Below are 19,786 nucleotides of genomic sequence, written 5' to 3'. Positions count from 1 at the left end.
AGAAAAAGCTCAAAATTCGCTTTCTCAGAAACGGACAAAATGTGTTATCTTACGTTTCACGAGAAAGAATGAATTGCAGATTGACTTTATCGATATGATCATTTGCGGTGCTTATTAATATTAAAAGAAGAGCTTTGACAGTAAAGTAATGAAAGTCCATAAACTGTAGATACAAATTATCTTTTGATCGCTATGATTACAAAGAAGATTACATTCTTGAGAAGTTTACGATATATTTTTGTTTTTAATTTTCTGTTTTTTGGTCTTATAATGGCTACAACACTTCAATATACTGTTTCCAGTTGTAAACAGCCTCTCTCTCTCTCTCTCTCTCTTCCCTGCTGATTCCAGTGGCTGCCGGCGAAAATTTTTAAGTGTGGAGTGCTGCATGTACAAAATAAGAAAAATAATTATTTTTTCCTAATCCGTAACAAATTTATTAATAAATAAATTTATATTTTAAGAAAATTGCTTTATTAAAAATATTTCACCCTCACCCCGAACACCCACCAATAATAAAAGTTTCGTACAAAGAAATGTAATATCTTCTGCTGTCTTCGCCATTGTAAACGTATATTGTTTTTTCTGCCTATATATGTAACATCTTTTTATCTGTCCTCTCTTCCATCTTTACGTTCAGTCAAAAGTCTCGCACAAAACGTTCTAAGGCAATTCTTTCATCTCAGAACTTGAGCTTCCTCGGGAATGTCTGACTTCAGTAATATCTCAACGGGAAAATAGCGGGCTGTGGACTACTATACTCATTCAGCTCCGGCAAAAGGTTGTTCTCCCATGGCGAAAAGAAAAAAACTTCCGAGTGAAGCTGCCTCGGGTAATTTACATCGCCTTTTCTCCTCTGCTATGGCTTGCCGAAAATGCCTGGACGACTGTCGTCTCCAATAGCTCGAACTGCCGCCTCCAAGAAACTGAAACTACCGCCAATTCTCAACCGGGATCCCTCTCTCTGGCGTCTGGAAGCCTTTCCTTCTTCGGCTGGAAAAAAATCTGGAAGCCCTCTCTCTGGTCTGGAAGTCCTCTCTTTCTGGCGACGACTAGAACCGGGAAGCCCCTTATGCTTGGCTCTGTTCCTTTTATTTTGCGCTCTCGCGACCTTGCACTAAGGGTAGTAAACCCCAAAGAATTCGGCATGACTCTTTTATCATCTTTTTAGTTTAACCCGCTCTTTTTTCTCCTCCGTGCAATCTTTGGATCGTATTTTGCTGGGCGCGGAAACTTGTCTCTAAAACTAGCGGACTCCTTTGATACTTTGCTTCTCTTTTCGGGGCCGCCGAAACTTCTCTAAACCTCGTGGCACTCTTAGATACTATCTTTAAAGGTGTTAGCGCAGTAAGCTACTCTTATATACAAAACTAGTAAACAACTTTTCCTGCGCTGTTACATACATAACTATATACAAAGTTCCGGAAAGCATTGCCTTTGTTTTTGACGTTAAAACAGTAAATATATTCACTTCTCAAAGGGTTAACTACATTAATATTTTGCGAAATACACGTAGACAAGGTTGTTTACAGTTCTCATGGGATTTGACCTATGTAAAAAATTCGATGTATTGTGCTTTGCAATTTTTTGAGCTACATCGAGTTTTTTTTACAGAAATAACGCGCTCAAGCATACAATTTATCTGTAGCGACACTACTCAGTGAGCAGTATCGGATTCACTTGTTGCGTGCAGTGACAAGAGCAAACGAATATCGGCGAGTCTAGCCGCGATTGGCCAAACGTGATAATTCCGACACTGCGTTAGATGACAGTGCATTTGTTTCGTAATCTAAAGCGTTAATCGATCAATTCCAATTATTAACTATTCAGTCAATGTCAAAACATAAGCTGTAACCTTTAACATGTTGTATTGCATTTATATAATGTTGTCAGCATTGTTATTATTTATAAACACAAACAGAATTTAATTTTTTCGTTTTTCCTTGGAGGGGGGGGTACTGCAGTGTCGCAGTGCTTATGTACAAGCCGCCACTGCCTGATTCCCTTACAGTGAAGTGAGTAAAGGAAAGGACCTCCAAAATTTTAAAGAACATGTGGCAAAAAATATTGTCAAACTTTACTGTAAAGAACATTGTTCACAGGGTATAAAATTAACCGTTTGGTTGCTTTCGTGGTGGGCACTTCATCATCGCCCAGTGCGAGACCACCACGCCACTTTGGAGGTCTGAAGTGGCTTGGAAAAAAGTTCCGTGTTCGGTCTCTAGAGAAGAATTTCCGGATTATGAAAAAATATTTAAAATACATTTTTTAAAAAAATCCTTATCTTATCCATGGTTTCATGTACTCTAAGTTTACCACCTTTCGTCGTTAGGTTGGGATGCTGCAGCCTGGAGAGCTTCTGTTTCGTCCGACCACAGTTAGTCCGACCAAATAAGCGAGAGCTGTCGTTGGCAGATTGCCAAGAAGAGTCCATTCATGTTGAAGGATAGAAAGAAATAAGCCGATGAACGAATTGGTCAACAACACGCGAATTCACGTGCTTTATACGTAAACTTTTCCAACTGTTATACAAGCAAAATAGTTACCACTTTAAAAACTAGAATTTTCATAAAAGAAAAGATAATTTTCCGACGTGTAATAATAATCCTCATCCCACAGTACGGATTGATTACTCTATTATCGGAATGGATTCTCCTTCTGTTGACATGCGCAGAAGTGTCGAAGGGTCTCGTATCCATGGGCGTACTTATACTTAACATCCTTTGATATAGCTGTTATATATTTAGCATACCTCGTGTTATTTTGTTCCCAACAACTTTCATCAGTTTTCATTCCCCTTTCACGAAGAACTTTCCTAACCAGCTCTCATAAGCGACGAATAATCAAAATCTGCTGTTTGCCCATGACTTTGTATGGGGACAAATGGCTGCGCAAGTTTGGAGGTTTATGTTGAAAAATACTTCAAGATACCTCTTTTATGCCATGTTAGGAAATGCAAATATGCTCATAAACGTACCCTATGACAAATTTAAAAAAATAAAAGTGAAAAATAGTTTGATTCACGGTCATATGATGCTTTGAATGTCGAGAACTTGTCTCTTGTGTGTGTGGAATGTTTTTCATCCGTTCAAACACATTTAAACATCGTGTCGTCTTGGAAAAACAACAAATCAGAAGAATAACAAGTGTCCTTTGGAAAGACAAGCTACTCGAATTTAACCGAATTTAAATTATTAATTTTCACAAATAGAGATCTCAAAGTATTAATCCATGAAACTATTTTTTTTCCCGAAATATAGATAAACTGGTTAATTCATTGTGATACATTTTTACACCGCGATAATCTGTCGAATTTCAAATATAAATACGAAAATATCCTGGAGATTATTTTTACAAGCACTTACGTTTGTATATAACTTAGATTATCCTGAATATTATCATCAATGACTTTTGCAGGTATTTCCTCATTTCCTAGAGATTTATTGTAACGATGTTTTCTATGAAGTAAACCAAACTGAAGGATTTGTATTGGGCTATGGACAGTGGCGTAGCTAGGGAGGTGCGGAGGGGACAGTCCTCTCCGGGCGACACTTTGAACCTTTTTGAAATTTTGCAGTTAATTCTAAAATACAGTCTCGAGAACTCAGTTCCAAATATTATAACGCTACTGCGAATTTTCCTCACAATTGCTAGTTGTGAGAGCAGTTTTTCTAAATAAAATTTGATTAAGAATTACCTACATTACTATGAAATAGAATTCGCCAATGTCATCGGCGATTTTGCTAACAGAAAAGCAAGAAAAATAACATTTTAGAATATTGAAATTAAAATTTTACTTCAAAAATAAACAGTGTTTTAATTTATTTCCCTATACGTCGTTTTGACTTTTGTAGTATCTCTGGTGTGTATTGAGAGGGACGGCAAACTCAGGGATCGCCCCCGGGCGACAATAGCTGTAGCTACGCCACTGGTTATGGAGTTGTGATGTCATTCATTGTCGTGAATAAGTCCTAACTAATAAACGGAAGTTATTTTTGTGTGTTTTGTTTGTTTCTGTACTACTTAATCAAGATCGAATACGCATTCATGTTTTCAGTTTTAGCAAATGTAAAAATTAAGTGAAAATTTGCTATAGAGAGATGAAATTAAAGGCCTGGGATAGGAGACTGACTTTTCTAGTCATCTTCGTACTTTTGAAACACGAATTAGCAAACAAAACCGGAATTGCGAAGTTCAAAACTGCTTAACGCTTGTTTATATAAATTAGCTTTCTGTCAGTTGAAAAAACATTCAAATACGGCTAACTACTTTTTTATTATTTATTTCCCATGTTTTTATAATCAAATATTTGCCAGGGATGTACAAGAACTGAAAATATTAATTAATACCTTCTAGGTACAATAATTCAAAGTGGCATTCTAACCTAGTAACCAAAATATACACAAAACCCAAGTGTATATGAAATAAATAAGTATGATCAGTTTTAATCAGTAAGATATCCAGCGGCACCTTACTGAAGAGAAACTGTACAGCCTTACTTTGCTAGTTTCGGATTAATAAGGTTAATAATGTAATGTTTTGTTCTTAAATAATCAATTTTACTTGTCTAAATATAAAAAAGGTACTACAAAAGATGCTATTATTACCACCTGCATGGTGGTGGTGCAACAGAACTGAATAGCAGACGATAACTCGAGTTAAACTAGTGGCGCCATCTTTTGATCCCAACAAATCTCATTTTGAAATAAACTCGACATATTGCTGTTTGAATAGGCGAAGATATCGCATGTAATAATCAAATATAATATTAACTTTAAAAACAACAATAACATTATTCTGGAGTCATCAAATGACTGTTAATAATAATAACAGAAACTTAACCTAAAATGAAAATAGAATAACTGTGAAATCGTTTACTTTTTTTTCATTTTAGAACTTTTGGGTATTATCTTTTATGATGCTGAACCATGTCTAGAGCAAAACCTCCGAGGTAACTGCCCAGCAAGAAATGATAATATGGGAAATAAAATTTAGATTATGTTCTGATTGATCAACAACAGTTACGATTATTTTAATGTTAAGATGCATTAGATTACATATGCAGTATAATATTTTTTTAAGAATGTGATGCACTATTTTGCTCATTTTAAGACTTGTTTAAAAAAAAAAGAAAAAAAAAAAGAAAAATAATCTAGCCATCAGTACTATTTAATCCTTTGTCTATCTGAATTATAATATTATCCTACAATCATTAGTGGTTGATTCAAATTAAGATACTCCCCGAGGTATATATTTATTCTCTCTCTCTCTCTGGTATAAAATTATAGTACTACAACGTTATGCAAATGACTTGCATTTAAATGATGACTGGAGATAAAGGCTTCAGTTATTAATAATAATGCAATAATGACTCTGTAGCTTTAGACCGTTTCCACACTATTTGATGCAATCCTAAATACAGTACTCAAGAATGAAATAGCTAGTTCATCCCATTATGACGTAATAATATAATGAAATAGCTAGTTCATCCCATTATGACGTGTGCAGTTCTTTTAAATGTTTAAACGAATAAATAAATAATACAAATAAATATACGTTTCGAATTATTTTGACTAGATGTACAGTTTTTAGTCTCTCTCTGTTGACTAACGTATTTTTAAGTTAAATTTATATGAAACAAAGATTAATTTAGCATAAAATATTTGAATACTCTGCAATTATATAAAGCTTATTTATTTAAAATGACAACAAAAAAGAGCAAATGTATGAAGCGAGACACTATATGAAACTAAACAGTTCACGATTTCAAATGTTTAATATTAAACTGACTTTTTTTGGGGGGGGGGGGGGTAGAGGAGACATAACCCACTGCAAATGGAATATTATTTAAAGTAATTTATTTACATCTGAGAGTTAATTTTTTTAAATAACATAAATATGCTCATAAAGTCATCTGAATAGCTGGAGATCAAAATTCAGTAATTGACTATCTAATAGCTAATAAACTAGCAACATTAATGAATAACATAAGAATTTAGAGACGCTACAATAATTTTTTACAATAATTATCATTTAATAATAGCAAATATTACGATATCCCCAAATCGGGTAAAGAAAAAAAATGATCATAAACACTTATTTGACCCGAAGTTATTACTACAAACGATAAAAACAGAAAGACATACGTATCGAGAAAACATAATAGAAAGAAGAGATAGAAAATAATGCAGACATTTGACAATAGTTATACAAAAATCAGGTTGGAATCATTCTAATGCTAAGTTAGAAATATAAAGACTACAGTAATAAAGTTCTTTAAAAAAAAAAAAAAAGAAATAGATATTTGAGAGAGAGAGAGAGAGAAGACCAATAATGAATAGATTATTATTTCTGAACTCTGGAAAGGAAATAAATAATAGGTAAATAAAAAATATGTAACACTGGTAAAATATCCAGTGACCGAAACAACTTTGATTCCTATTTTCTCAAGGAAATAAGAACTGTTGCGAAAACTACAGAAGAATGACGTTATTAATACTTAATACTAAAATATATACAAAAATATTGAAGAATAAAATCAACCCTATTCTTTTAAAAATTAGAAATGAAGAACAAAATGGTTTTAGAAAAGGTAGATCCTGCATAAATCTTGTATTCACTTTCAAAATACAAATTCAGAAGAGAAAATAATTCAACTTAGAAGCTACTAATAGTCATAGATTATAAAAAATAAAAATAAAAAACTTTTGCCAAAATAGACTTCAATATATTAAAAAAAATGATCTGTAAATCTAAATTTATTTTAAAACAGCCTAAATAAGAACAGTAATAAGGATAAAAAGAGACAAGAACAGGACCAAAATATTTGAAGTAACAGCTGGACATATATAGGGATATCCCTTATCTCCAATATCATTAGGAGTATATCTGAATGAAATAATCAGAGAATGGAGGATGAAAGAATTCAAATCTAAATATATTTTATTTTAGATTCTTTGCTACTTGAAATAGTCAAGTGGTATTTAGAGTAACTAAGAATAGGAAACTCGGGTTTTTCGTCTCCGAGAACAGGCAAACAAATTTCAGTAAATCAAGTTGCAATGAAGATTCAGACACATCTAACAAAATAGATAAATTATCTAAAGTAATGAAATAATCATAAAAAAATATTTAAGCCCGACAGTAGCCACTAAAAAATAGACTAAGAATGCATAATGTTTTATCAAAATCATCATTATTATTGTAAGTTAGTGAAGTGTGGAGAATAGAGTAAAAATAAACAAAGAATCACGGCAGCAGAAATGAACTATGAGAACAGTGGGTTATACAACACTAGATAAAAAAGCAACACAATGACATGTTAAAAGAACTAAACCAGACTTCCATAATGGAAACAATAGGAAAACACAATAGTAATAAATGTAAAACATCTACAACGAATGCCCGTATGAAAAAGTACCCGGTAAGGTAATGAACTACAAGCGCAGAAGAAACATGCGCAGATCAATGAAACTCTGGGACTAGCCCGAAACATGCCACCTGTTGTAGAATCGTGAAAGTAGTTAAAAAAGTGAGCTTTATCATCTCGTAAGATGCACATCGAAATGTTTTAATTAAATCATATTTTAGCTAACATTTAACCAAATAATAGTTAAAAATTATGGTAAATCGTAAGATATTTTATTCCTGTTAGTAATTAAAAATACAATTAAAACACAAACAAGATCAATTAGAAAAATAGAATTCTTGTAATACACTAGCGGTATAACAGATTAAATGTTTACGAACATTTTATAGAAACGAATTTATAACAGAAAGATGTTACGCGCTTAAAACATTTTTATTAGTTACTATTAATTGGGAAACAGTTTGCCATTTACTGTTTATTACAAATAAACAACTGGCAAAACACCAGGTGGCACATGCAGGAAGGAAAATTAGCAATAATGAATAACAAATTGTTGCTTTATTTTCTCATAACGTAAAAAAAACAGTCTTCGTCTCGGTTGAAGATATTCGATTGCGTAGTACAATAGCACAGAAGGACTTTGAGTGTACGTGAAAATGACGCAGCATTTACAAAAGAAACATGGCTATTAGCCAATTAATGTAAAAAGTAAATAAACAGCAAATGTCACTGAAAATCAGAAATAATAAACGAGTGCCAAGAAGAAGAAGAAGAAAGGGATATTATTGCAACCTGGTCGAGAACAATGACCCACATCGATGATATACAGATTTGGATAAGGAATTCTTGGTAGTTTCATTGTTACAAGTTTTAGTGTAAATTTTTGTATTGTTATTTGGTGGCTTGTATTAAGCAACGAAAATCATTATAATACCAATAGGCTATGAGATTTGAGTTCCACAAGCTTGTTGGGCAATAGTTCACATATATACCACACGTTCTAGTTATTCTATAGTTAGCCTCCAAGTAATGCTTTAGCATAACTGCGTAGTGGCATAGAGGTTTGGCTGTTAATATTTTATGCTGTCATTGTAGTGTAGATAAAGTTGACATCATCAGTTTACTTCCAAAAGATAAATTTTATCATTTTATACTGTAGAGATATTAATCTACTTAGTTTATCGTCTGCACAGAATGCATACATTGTTATATCTTAATACAGTTTCACTTGTGTATAAGTGCTTTTATGTATGTAGAGATAAATCTAAAATAATAACAATATATGCTTGCCTTAGGTTAAGAAAATGCAGATGACTCTCATAAGGCGTTTTTGCCGTCTTAAAAGGATTATTCACCTTCAGGGAAGTATTGCGAAAACTGAGGAAAGAATAGTTAATAGCGGCATCAGTTTAAATTAACATGCAAACGGCCAATTACAGTATCTCTCTCTCTCTCTCTCTCTTCCCTGAATTAGGCCATTGACCGAAATCTGAAGGCTTCTAGTATTGCTTTTTTGATTTTCCACTTACATATTTCTTCGTCTATATAGTGTAAGATATAAATAACTTTACTTCCTTCTGACGAACAAAGTATCTTTCTATAACTCATCATGAAGGCAGCAGGTTCTTCTGTTTCAAGTTAAAACACAAGGGGAAAAAAAAAAATCTAGTACCCAGCTCTGACTCGCCATAAAGGCTTATTGTCTATGAAACAAAGCTTTTTCATGATAATATCGCGAGCTGCTACTCTGAGGCGATAGTATCGGCACAAATCAGTGAGTGAACAATGTTCTAGACAGATTATTCTACTTTCTTTGTGTGTCCTGATTCACAAGCGTGAAACTAAGATATATAAAAAGGGGAAAAAAAAAAAACAATAGATCTCGGCAGCATAAGTACTTCCCTGTTTATTTGCCATTGAAGATTAGGTCTGCAAAGCCAATAAGTTCCTATCCAAGTGGTACAATCATCAAACCACGCACATGTAATCTCAAACAGTAAAATTATCATTTGCATATCACAACAAAAGTAGGGGGAAGGACTGCATGTGAAATGATGCAGTCAATGAGGAGGGAGGGGGGATGAAGGCGATAGGGGGATTAGTGGCCAACAACCCCAAGTGTGTGTGTGTGTAAGTTGTGTGTCGCCTAGCAGCCAGATCGGCACCTTGGCCTTGGTGCGATGGTAAGTTCCTCATTCCATTACCAGCAAAACCGGTACTTTTTTAAGTTGACGGGATTTCAGAGACGTTTGAACCACAAGTTAACCCCTCCCCCCCTGCTGCTCATCTAACAGCAATGCAGCGCTCTCTAAAGTTTGCTTTTAGCTGTTGGATCCGAAAAGAAAAACGATCTCCTGCATGATCTAATAAACCCATATCTTATACGTTTTAATCTGCAGCATACATTGCAGATATTATTCAGAAATTTGAACACGCGTTTTATTCGCATTTTGACTGTTAGAATTCGTTTGATTTTGTATTAAAATGTATATAAACGTAGATCTAAAAAAATCCATACTCTGGTTCCGTAAATCACCTCACCAGATTTTATTAATTTAGTATAAATTAATTTTATCGAATTTTATAAATTAATAAACTTTTATTAATTTAGTATTTGGGATCTTTACTAAAATATGTGAAGTCGTTTGATATCCGGATAAATCTGAACCTTTTTGTTATTGTTGTTGTTGTTCCGAAGCCTACAATAACTTTATTTCAACTCTTTCTGGAATGTATTTCATAAAATGTGATATTTGGAATTGAAACTTTTTTTAATTATTATCTCAGATCTTCTCATTCTTCTCCCTTCACCATTCAACAAAACCACATGATCTCTACACAATTTTGTGTGCTTTTATTTCACTTTCCCGTATGATTTTATTACACCCTTCTTGTAGCATGTGTGTTGTGTGCAAATGTGTAAGAAAGTAGATTTTGTGAAAAATTGAATAAAAAGATTAAAAAATTACGAAAATGATGCATGTCCTGCAACTGTTTTTAAGTTGAAGGTTTTGAAAAAGTGGAACTCCTAATAAGAATGCCAAAAGTTAAAACAAAAAAAGTGACATCGTCAAGAAAAAGACCACAGTAGCTTAGATGAGCATTGTAACGACTACTAGAACATGTGTAAGAAAATACATTTGGTAAAAGAAGTATTTGAATTTGGAATTATTTGGAATTAATGTCCAAGTAACGAAGGCCATGAAGCAAATATATTTACGTTTGTAGCATAATTGCGAAAAAAACATCTTCGCATAAGCTTACCTGTTTCTCTTGTCTTTTTTACGAACAGGAAAATCCTTCCACCCCGACTCAGCCTGTGACCAGCTAATTCCCCTTTGAAATGCATAGAAAATACCTTGCACCGTTGATGGGATTCGATGGAATAGGCCATCAATGCAAGCCTTCGAGACACGATGGTTTCATATTTTCAACACCCTTTTCGCTTCCTTTCAATTCCCAAACAGGAAAGCTCGCCTTGGGGTAGAGAATTTTCACTGGTTGAAGAGATTAATCTAGCTGAACGATGTCATTCGGCACAGTCACAAAGATCTTCAAATTAACAGACCACAATACAATTAGAAAGACCGCGCGAGATAGATTAATGTCAAGTACTGCAGATGGCCTCGCACAATTAAGTCCCGGAACTCCATGGATGCACCGTGTAATAATAATAATAATATGCTTACAGATCATTCGAGAGTTTGTTTAATTAGAATACGACGTTACACTTTTTTTTGCTTGAAGTACGAGAGAGAAATAAAGCTTAGAAGAGATATGAAATGATGAAGCTCGAGAATTTGTTATTGAGTTTGCATATGCGAAATAATGTCTGCATGAACTTCTTACACGTGTGTTTTACTACTAAGATAGATTTTGTAAACAATAATTTCGATATAGTTTACAATCTTTTGATGGGAATAAACACAACTGCCGTCTCCACACTAAAATCCTGTACTGTTTAACGATTTTATAGTGGGTTGGTGAGAGTAACTAGTGTACTAGCATTTAGAAATCTTCAAGCAAAGTTTATAAGTGTAACTATCTCCTTCCCCCTCCCTCCCCTCGTCTTTCTCTCTATATTAAATAACGTGAAAAAGAACTGCATATTCCCTTGTATGAAGATGAAATTGTTTTCTTTATTGAATGAAATTTAAAAAAAAAAAAATACTTTTTCCAATTCTTTTCGGCTTGCCATTTTCTGCCATTGGTTTCCTTTAAAATTTAAAGTTTCGTTTTAAATGAAAACTGTTCATATATTGCTGATCTGAAATATCTGAGATAGCATTTTTAGGGAAATTAAAGCACGCGTACAAGTTATTTAAGGTTAGCCCCTTCAAAGTGAGATTTTGCAGCAACATTTCAATTCATCTTCTGGATCGAATGATCTTTCCGGGACTTAATTAAATCGTTTAATGAAAACCTAAATCTTTTCCGCTTCAGACTGCTTTCTATCCTGTGGGAGGGAAGAGAAGAAGAAAAACAGTTCATAGAAAATAAAACTACTAAAAATTCAGGTTAGAAATCACGAGAATTTCTGCATTGGTTGCCGATAGTTTCGGAACATTCAAAATCCTTGACATGACACGTTGACGTAATGCCGGAAGACAATTTTAAAGGCCATTTTCGATTAATTGTATCGCAAAGATGTTGGAAAGCCATGATGTATACAGTCGGATTCACGATTTGTTCTTGAAAAACAAGAAATTTCCAGATTTATACGTCGAAGAAAGCATTACTTTGTAGGTGGCATCAGAATAGGTGACAAATATCCTGCACGGTGCCCCTTCGACACTGTTACAAGTTTTCCTAGTTTTTTTTTAAAAAAAAGAAGTCTGTCCTATATGATTTCGATCGTCTTCTTACACCCATACCATCAGTATATTTTTGTGATTCCAAACCTTACTTAATCGCACTCTCTTTGGTATGTATCTCTACGAAAATTAATAGATAACTTCACTGATTATAATCTCCCAAATTCTAAGCAAATCGAAGGCATTTTCTACGTAAATTACCCTTCTTAGTTCCGCTAAAATAATTAATAAAGTGCATGTGAGAAGTATCATTCAAATATTCGCTTTATATTTTTTTACCCCTTCCTTATGGCGAAGTGCATCAGAATGACAAGGATGTCAAGAATCCTTCCCAGTCGGTGCTGGATCCGGGAGCGTTAAACCTAAGTTATGCTGTAGTTATACTAAAATTATTATAAGGAGGATATCGTCAGAATCAATGTGTAAAAACTGAGAAAACCAAAGTATCTGTTACTGAAATAGTGATTTGAAAATTGGCGCATTTGGACTTCCTAATATGTAGTTTGTTCCATATACTTTGCTTGTCTTAAAGGTCATACGCATGAGTATCGCTCTGATTATTGAGTCTAAGACTGTGGAAATATGAGATTAAGAATCAAAGTGCAATCCGAAAACACTTTTCAACTATGGCATTAATTAAGGTTAGTGAAAGCCTCGTGTTGGATATATGTAATCAGGGTTATTCTTGATGATAGGACCACTTCACTCATGTCAGCGAGCAATGCTGAAACCAGTCAAAGAGGTGTGATGACCTAGGGGGAGGTGAAAACTTTCCGTTTAGCGGGAACAGCCACTTGAGCTCAGTTTGGTGTAAATGACATCAATAGAAGCTAAAAATACGAATTATACTAAATAAATGGTATTCAATATGCACTTATTCCTGCCATTAACTTTTCTAGCGCAATTTTCGGGATCATTGAAAATGTCTTCTTTTGTTTTGTGTATTAACTTCACGAAGAGAAACTCCCCCCCCCCCTCAAGTCTTTCACGGTGCTTTTACGTTATGCAAAAATAGTCAAAAGGAACCCAACATTGGTCAATGCAGTGAAATGTCGCAGTCGCAATTGTAAAGAACTATACTTGGACTGAATGTGCAGGTGCATTGTTATGGTGAAGTTTCCGGCACTCAGTATCCCAGAGAAGTTTAAGGAGTTGCGTATGCTTTTTGATGTTTTGGTCTTGTGACATGTGTATGGAGCCTTCATAGCTCAGTCGGTATAGACGAAGTCCTTTGATCGAAAAGACGTGGGTTCGATTCCGTCCATGAAGTGAGGAACCTTTATCTGGTCTCTTTCGACTAAAGGTGAGTTAACTGGTCTTATACGGAGGTTTTTCATTACTCAAAGCAGGCAAACCGGTCCTGTGAACACACTATTTTCTTTACGAAATCTTCGGTTAAAATATCCTTACGTGTATAACAAACAAAAAAAAATGTCTTCAGATGTCACCCTTCACTGACCTCACGTCAGTCACTGATTCTTCATTTTTTTAAGCAGCTCAAGGCTATTCAAGTGTGCATTGCTGCTTTACTGATTTTGTCACAAAATGTAATGCAGTTTCTTACAATTAGACATGTGAGTATTGTCCCGTTAATGTCAGTTTGGTGATAATGAACTCCTCAAGACAAATAAGATCTTCGAAGATTTAAAGGTAGTGATCAATGCTTACTATTTACAGTGAGCATTGGCATCCCAAGAAGGACTCCAGCACCATCTAGGGAAAAAGATAATTATATATTTTAAGTGCGTTTCACAAAATGCGTGAAACCTAAATAGATTCGTTTGATTCATCGTTATTACTTAAGCATATACTAGCACACTTTTGATTGGACTAGCACACATTTCTTTATAACTGATGTTACTAGTTGCAATCCAATAGCGGGTTTGTACATACTTGATAATTCCACTGTCGAATGCTATGAAGTTGTTTGATTTCTATGACTTGCTGTAGACGAAGTTCCATTTCCAATGATAATCTATTTAATATTGATTTGGAACTTGAAAACTAACCTGTTAGTCTGAGTATTCTGTAAATGTCTTCGGTGTATTTTAAGTAAGTAATTTTCGATGATGATTCCACCTAAAATTAGTTTATGATGCAAATGATTTTCTTCGCCCGGTGTGAGACCACCATTCAGCTTATTGGATGTATCAAGTCACTTAAAAAGTTGGCCCGAGTAACTAACATCCTTGTCGCCAAGTTACTAATGTGCTATGCTCTAAAATGTTCCATTGGTGGAATTGTTATAAAAAAAATAATACTAATAAATCACATTATTGCAGTAAAAGTCAACTTCTGGAGACCAACTTCTTTTTTTCCCAGTGCCACTCCATACTCCAGTACCAAAAAGCAAGATACTGGACTCGTCTACCATCTAAAGCTTTTCACAAACATTCACGTCACAGTGGAATGCGATCATCTCCGGTAATAAAGTGGAGGATTTATCCCTCGGTCATCTAGGCGAGTAGCGACATTCAGAGAGAGAGAGAGAGAGAGAGAGAGAGAGATCCCATTTATGTTGGAATTAGCTTTTGAGGGGTGGGGGATAAGTAGAGTTTTTTTTTTTTCTCTTGTTTTAAAACGATTTACATGATTAACACAATAAATAAGCAGATAACACATACATATGCATGGGCTCTAACACCTCTGATCTTATAAATACATACATACACCACTAACGAAGAATTAGACATCTCTAGATTATCTGAAGCCTGTATAAGACTAGTGCAAAAGTCTCTTGTAGGAATTACACGACGGAAATTGCAGCAACTACTTTCGGTGATCGGACTAGAGCAGAAACTTGTTTCAAAACAGAATCAAACGATTTGTTACAATGACGAATAAAGCGGGTGGATTGGACCAAACACCCGATATGCTAAGAGCGTAGATCGAGAGTTAGAGACATCAACTGGAAGGAGTTAATTTTCTATGTTTTGTCTCGTGAACAGTCCAAGCTAATGAAAGTTTGTTGTTTTATACTAAGGGGGAGGGGGGTCCTTCTCTCTCTCTACCTATTTACGGGATGCTTGGCTGTCATGCTTTACCCGTTGACGATCAAATGCACCTACTTTTGATCGTCAGAACAAGTAATAGTGACATTACTTACTGTGAAGTAAAGTGGGAGAGAATGCTTAAAAATTTATTCATTTCTCTCTTAGCTCGCTCAGACCCCATACTTAATCCCATTAAGCACCTAATATCATCTGTAAGATGCAGAGAAACTCCAACCTACTTCCTAATGTTTGCTTCTACCTTCAAAACAGTTCTCTTGGGTGCATGCGCACTCATTTTGGCTGCCTTTCTATTCTCCAGAAGTCACGAAATCTTCAACATCATCGCATTTGGCTTTGAATCTCGTTCTTTTCAGAGGAACCTTCAAGTTTGAGAAGAAATCTCGGAGAAGCCACAGAATACAGTGGTATAAATCGCTTACGACATTGTGCTTAGAGAGAAGTTATTTCAGAGAGACAGTGCATAACGAACAGGGACATTAGTAACTGGTCAAATGCGGAGACAGACTTTTTTTTTTTATCATTCCGGAGGAAAAGGGCAAAAGTCGGCCGGAGAACATGTGCAATTGTATATGTTCTCTTGCCGACATAAGAGCCATAATACACCTAATACACTGACCTCGTAGCTTACTTGCTTAGAACTGTTAACCGAACTCAACTGGGGATTACCATGTTAAGAAGCTAATTTCCACTCGTTTTCTATTCTCCGGATTTCTGTTTACAGAATCTTGCAGATATTTCAACACTGCAGTGTGATGTTGCTGACCGAATGTATTGTTGGTCTGAATATAAAGTGCTGTGGCATACAACCGTGTGTGGATCGGAAGGAGGGGGAAAACAAGTTCTCCCCCTCCAAGTCTTTGTGAGGAGTTTTCTCAGTTTTTTTCTTGCACAGTTTTTTTTATATATTGTCAATTTACGTGTGACAATTTATTGTCACACGTATTTCTTTATAACTATATACAGTACTAAATACAGGTTAACAGAAGTAATGCGAGAACACTATTGAAAGCGGATAGTAACATCAATATATTACAACTATGTAATATATAATTCACTGATCGGCTCCCAAATTATTTCTGAATTATAGCACCGGTCTTTTTTTAGAATGCTTTTGTTCATACTTTCTACCAATAATTATAGGTCTTCTGATTAGCGCTATATATAAAATAAAATAATATTTGTATAATACGTATAATAAAATAAAATATATGATATAATAAAATATTTTGGTATATAAATAATGTAAGACTACCAGGGATAATAATTCTTAGATACTTCTGCCTCCCATCGGTTGCATTTTCCGAACTCTACTTTTTCCTAAGACTGTAGCATCATTTAAGATGACTTATATGTTAAAAATTAAAACTAAAAAGAAACTAATCCATAGTAGTAGTTTTTTGCATAATTATAACAAAATAAAATTAAAATAATAAATAACAAAACCATTGATTGGATTAGCGACCTGCTTACCCTTTATCTCAAGATGCTGATCCATCCACTCTAATTTATCCTTAAAATATCCTTCACATTGCTTGCTTAACAGACAGTTGCTCAAAGGGAAAAAAAAATAAAAGTCCATGGACACTTTGCTGTCAAAATTCAATACAATCCCAAGATTCAATTAAAACCAGGAAAATACGCCTGAAGCATCCAGCTACGGTTTAATCTTTTTTTTTTTTGTTTGCTTGTTTGTATTTTGTTTTAGCATCTTCCTCAGGCCGGTTTTGCTACGGAAAAATCGCGCGCGCTACGTGACAGCCCGTCCCTTCCACAAGTTCATCCATTCCCGACTAACGGAACAGCTTCGAAAACTGCCAACAACAAAAGAGGACTACACTTAACAGACCTCAGCGTTCTGCTCAGTCACGCACAAACGCGTTCCACCCGTGCGACCGCAAAGTGATTAGGAACTTACCTGTAAGCGTTCGAGAAGAAACTGGGATGTTGCTCAGCAACCAAGGCCTCAAAGTACAGAGAAATTCTCATGATTCCAAGGATCTGTGGCAAGTAATTGGAATCGGTGAGTCAGATAAAGGCATATTTCACCGAACAAAGCACTGAATGCAGAAACTCGTCTATAAATAACTTGTCTGTAGAGCTGGAAAAGGCGAGCAATACGACCCTGCAATATAAATGTGTACACTGGTTACCCAAAGTATTAGAAACCATCTTCAATATGGTATATGATAAAGTTATAAATCGTTTAAAGTATCCATTTCTTAAAAATATTTTAAAAAAAAGAATAATTCCTATAAATTTTATATAGTGAAAACTGTTTATTAATTTTTAAATTAATAATGAGTAGATGTGGTATCTTACAGTTAATGCCTTGAAGTAAACTTGCAAATTAATATTTTCCACCAATAATTAACCGTCATAACAGTTACATAATACAGTCAACATTTTTGGGGAAGGATACTATTAAGTTTAACGTGATATATTTAAAATGAATGAAAAAATTATCTACCGGTATCTGTTTCTGTATATCCTTTATTCTAATTTCTTTCTTTTCTTTTTTTTTTTTTTGGTCCGACGCACTGTTCACATAAGTTCCCAACAATATCTGCCCTCCCTAACTTACTATGTGACCCTCACTTCTTGTGAATCTCACGCCTCGATACTTCTTGTAAATCGAGAAGATTAACAAGAAGTATCAAGGCAGAACAAATTTAGGTTGAATTTTGGTTTCACATAAAGATTTTTTTATCCAACACTTCACTAAAATAATACATTTAGTAACAGTCGCTAAGCATGAAGCCTTCCAAGGCTCTTTCAACTTAAAAATCATTAACATTTTTAAGTATTGAATAAAATTGACTTAAATTTAGTCTGCAACACATACAGAAAACTCTAGTTTTTCTATATGGAAAAATCATCCAAAATGACCAACTTCAAAGAAAAAGAAAAAATGTGTGGGGAAATATCAAAACTTTCAAAAATTTCCCGTGTGTCTTTGTAAGCTTACTTACACAGAACTCTTAAATTTCAGCATAGTTAACTTTATTTGGAACACGAGTGATAATTACATTCCTGTAATAATAATAATAATAATGGTGATGATGATGTGCAGTATATTTCGGCATATATGATGTTAAAAGTTTAAAAAACCTTTGAATTCGACGATGGAAAACAGTCAACCGATAGTGTAGTCCCTACACTATCGGTTGTGTAAGGGCATAAGTTAGAGGCGTGACTCTGTTCTAATAAGCTTTTGCTTTTATATAATGTTAATTGACATGCTAATATACCAGTATATTAATATATATGTATTTGTTAATAATTGTATTCATTAAAAAAATGTAATGATCCCATCAATTACAATATATGAAACCGAAGACCGATATGAATATAAAAGACAATTTTACCAGTCCCTTCATACTAAAGACATTGCATAAATTACAGCAAAGAAAATACCTGCTGTAATTTTCATGCTTATATTATGTTAAAATACAAGTAATATGTTAGAAGCGGCGAGTATATATAGCATAAAATAAACATTTTGAAAAGGAATTTTGGTGGTCGCTGACATATACGATATTTTTTTGTTCGTTGTTTTGAACAATGGCTATCAGGAGAGGACTTGGTTATTTTTTTTTTTTTTTTTGGCAGGTTGTAAGCGTGACAGCTGTGTTACTGCCTGGTGCAGTTTCATCATCTTAACCAGAGGCTACTTCCCATTAGCTTTTTTTTTATTCCACACACGAGAGGTACAAGAATCTATAGCACATCTGTGCCATTGTGTGAGGTGTAGGTGAAGATTGAGAAAGAAGAAACTTTCTTCTTTCTAACATTCTTCTTAAAGAGCTATAGATTGAAATCGTTGGGAAACACATCACGAAGAAGGTTCCAGAGGACAGAGGTAGATGGAATAAATGAGGAGAAGAAGAAGCAGGGTCGATGAGTTTGCAGTTGTACTGTAATGGGATGTTGGACAGCAGCTGCTCTCGTTTTAACAGGCCTAACAGCAAGCGAAGGAATGGTATTTGCCAAGCCATTGGAGAAGTGACCATGGAACTATCCGTAGAAGAGACATAGAGCGGAAAGGGTCATCTATGAGCCAAATTGCTCTACTTTGCACAGCATAAAGAATTTTTACGTGGACCACCCCAAATGTGTGAACAGTATTCTAAGGATGGGCGGGATTTTGGATTTATATAGATGGGTGTGTGTAAATTAGCTTCTTGAACGAAAAAAAAATTCTTAGTTTTTTAGTGTGTATTACTGAGGATGAGGGAAGGTGATCTGAGATCACTTGTTTGATCTCTAACTTGTTTAATTGGATAACGTGGAAGAAATTGATCATGCCGTTCACAACACGAAGAAATCTGCTATTCAGTTCTGCTGTTAAACACGTCTGAACTAATTTCTACCCACGTTTATTAACTGTGGAGGTAGTCAGAAGAAATTTCAACTTAATAAATCGCACTACAGAGATTTATTAATAATTAATAATCAATCAAAAGGTGAGTTAGCCAGTCTCAACGAGGTGGAAGTTTTTCTCTCCCGAAAAGTTGGGTTTTTTATCCCTCAATATTTATGAATGGTCCCGGACATAAATATTACTATTGGGCAAGAAAGGCAACGGGAAA

General features: G+C 34.6%; 1 protein-coding gene across 1 annotated transcript in view; it reads right to left on the bottom strand.

Moving 5' to 3' along the window:
- The window catches only part of LOC150101865 (uncharacterized), a 207,622-nt gene extending 196,520 nt beyond the window's left edge, over positions 1-11,102 (bottom strand). Inside the window, exon 1 of the mRNA XM_090400008.1 lies at positions 10,634-11,102. The gene's annotated coding sequence lies outside the window, so the exon portion shown is untranslated. The remainder of the gene's footprint in view (positions 1-10,633) is intronic.
- Between the last annotated feature and the right edge of the window lie 8,684 nt (positions 11,103-19,786).

The sequence above is a fragment of the Typopeltis vanoorti genome, chromosome 11 (genome assembly GCF_054136105.1).
Source record: "Typopeltis vanoorti isolate ZY-2024b chromosome 11, IOZ_Tvanoo_1.0, whole genome shotgun sequence".
Lineage (NCBI taxonomy): Eukaryota > Metazoa > Arthropoda > Arachnida > Uropygi > Thelyphonidae > Typopeltis > Typopeltis vanoorti.
The sequence above is the reverse complement of the archived record's forward strand: the minus strand, read 5'-3'. Positions and strand labels throughout refer to the sequence as shown.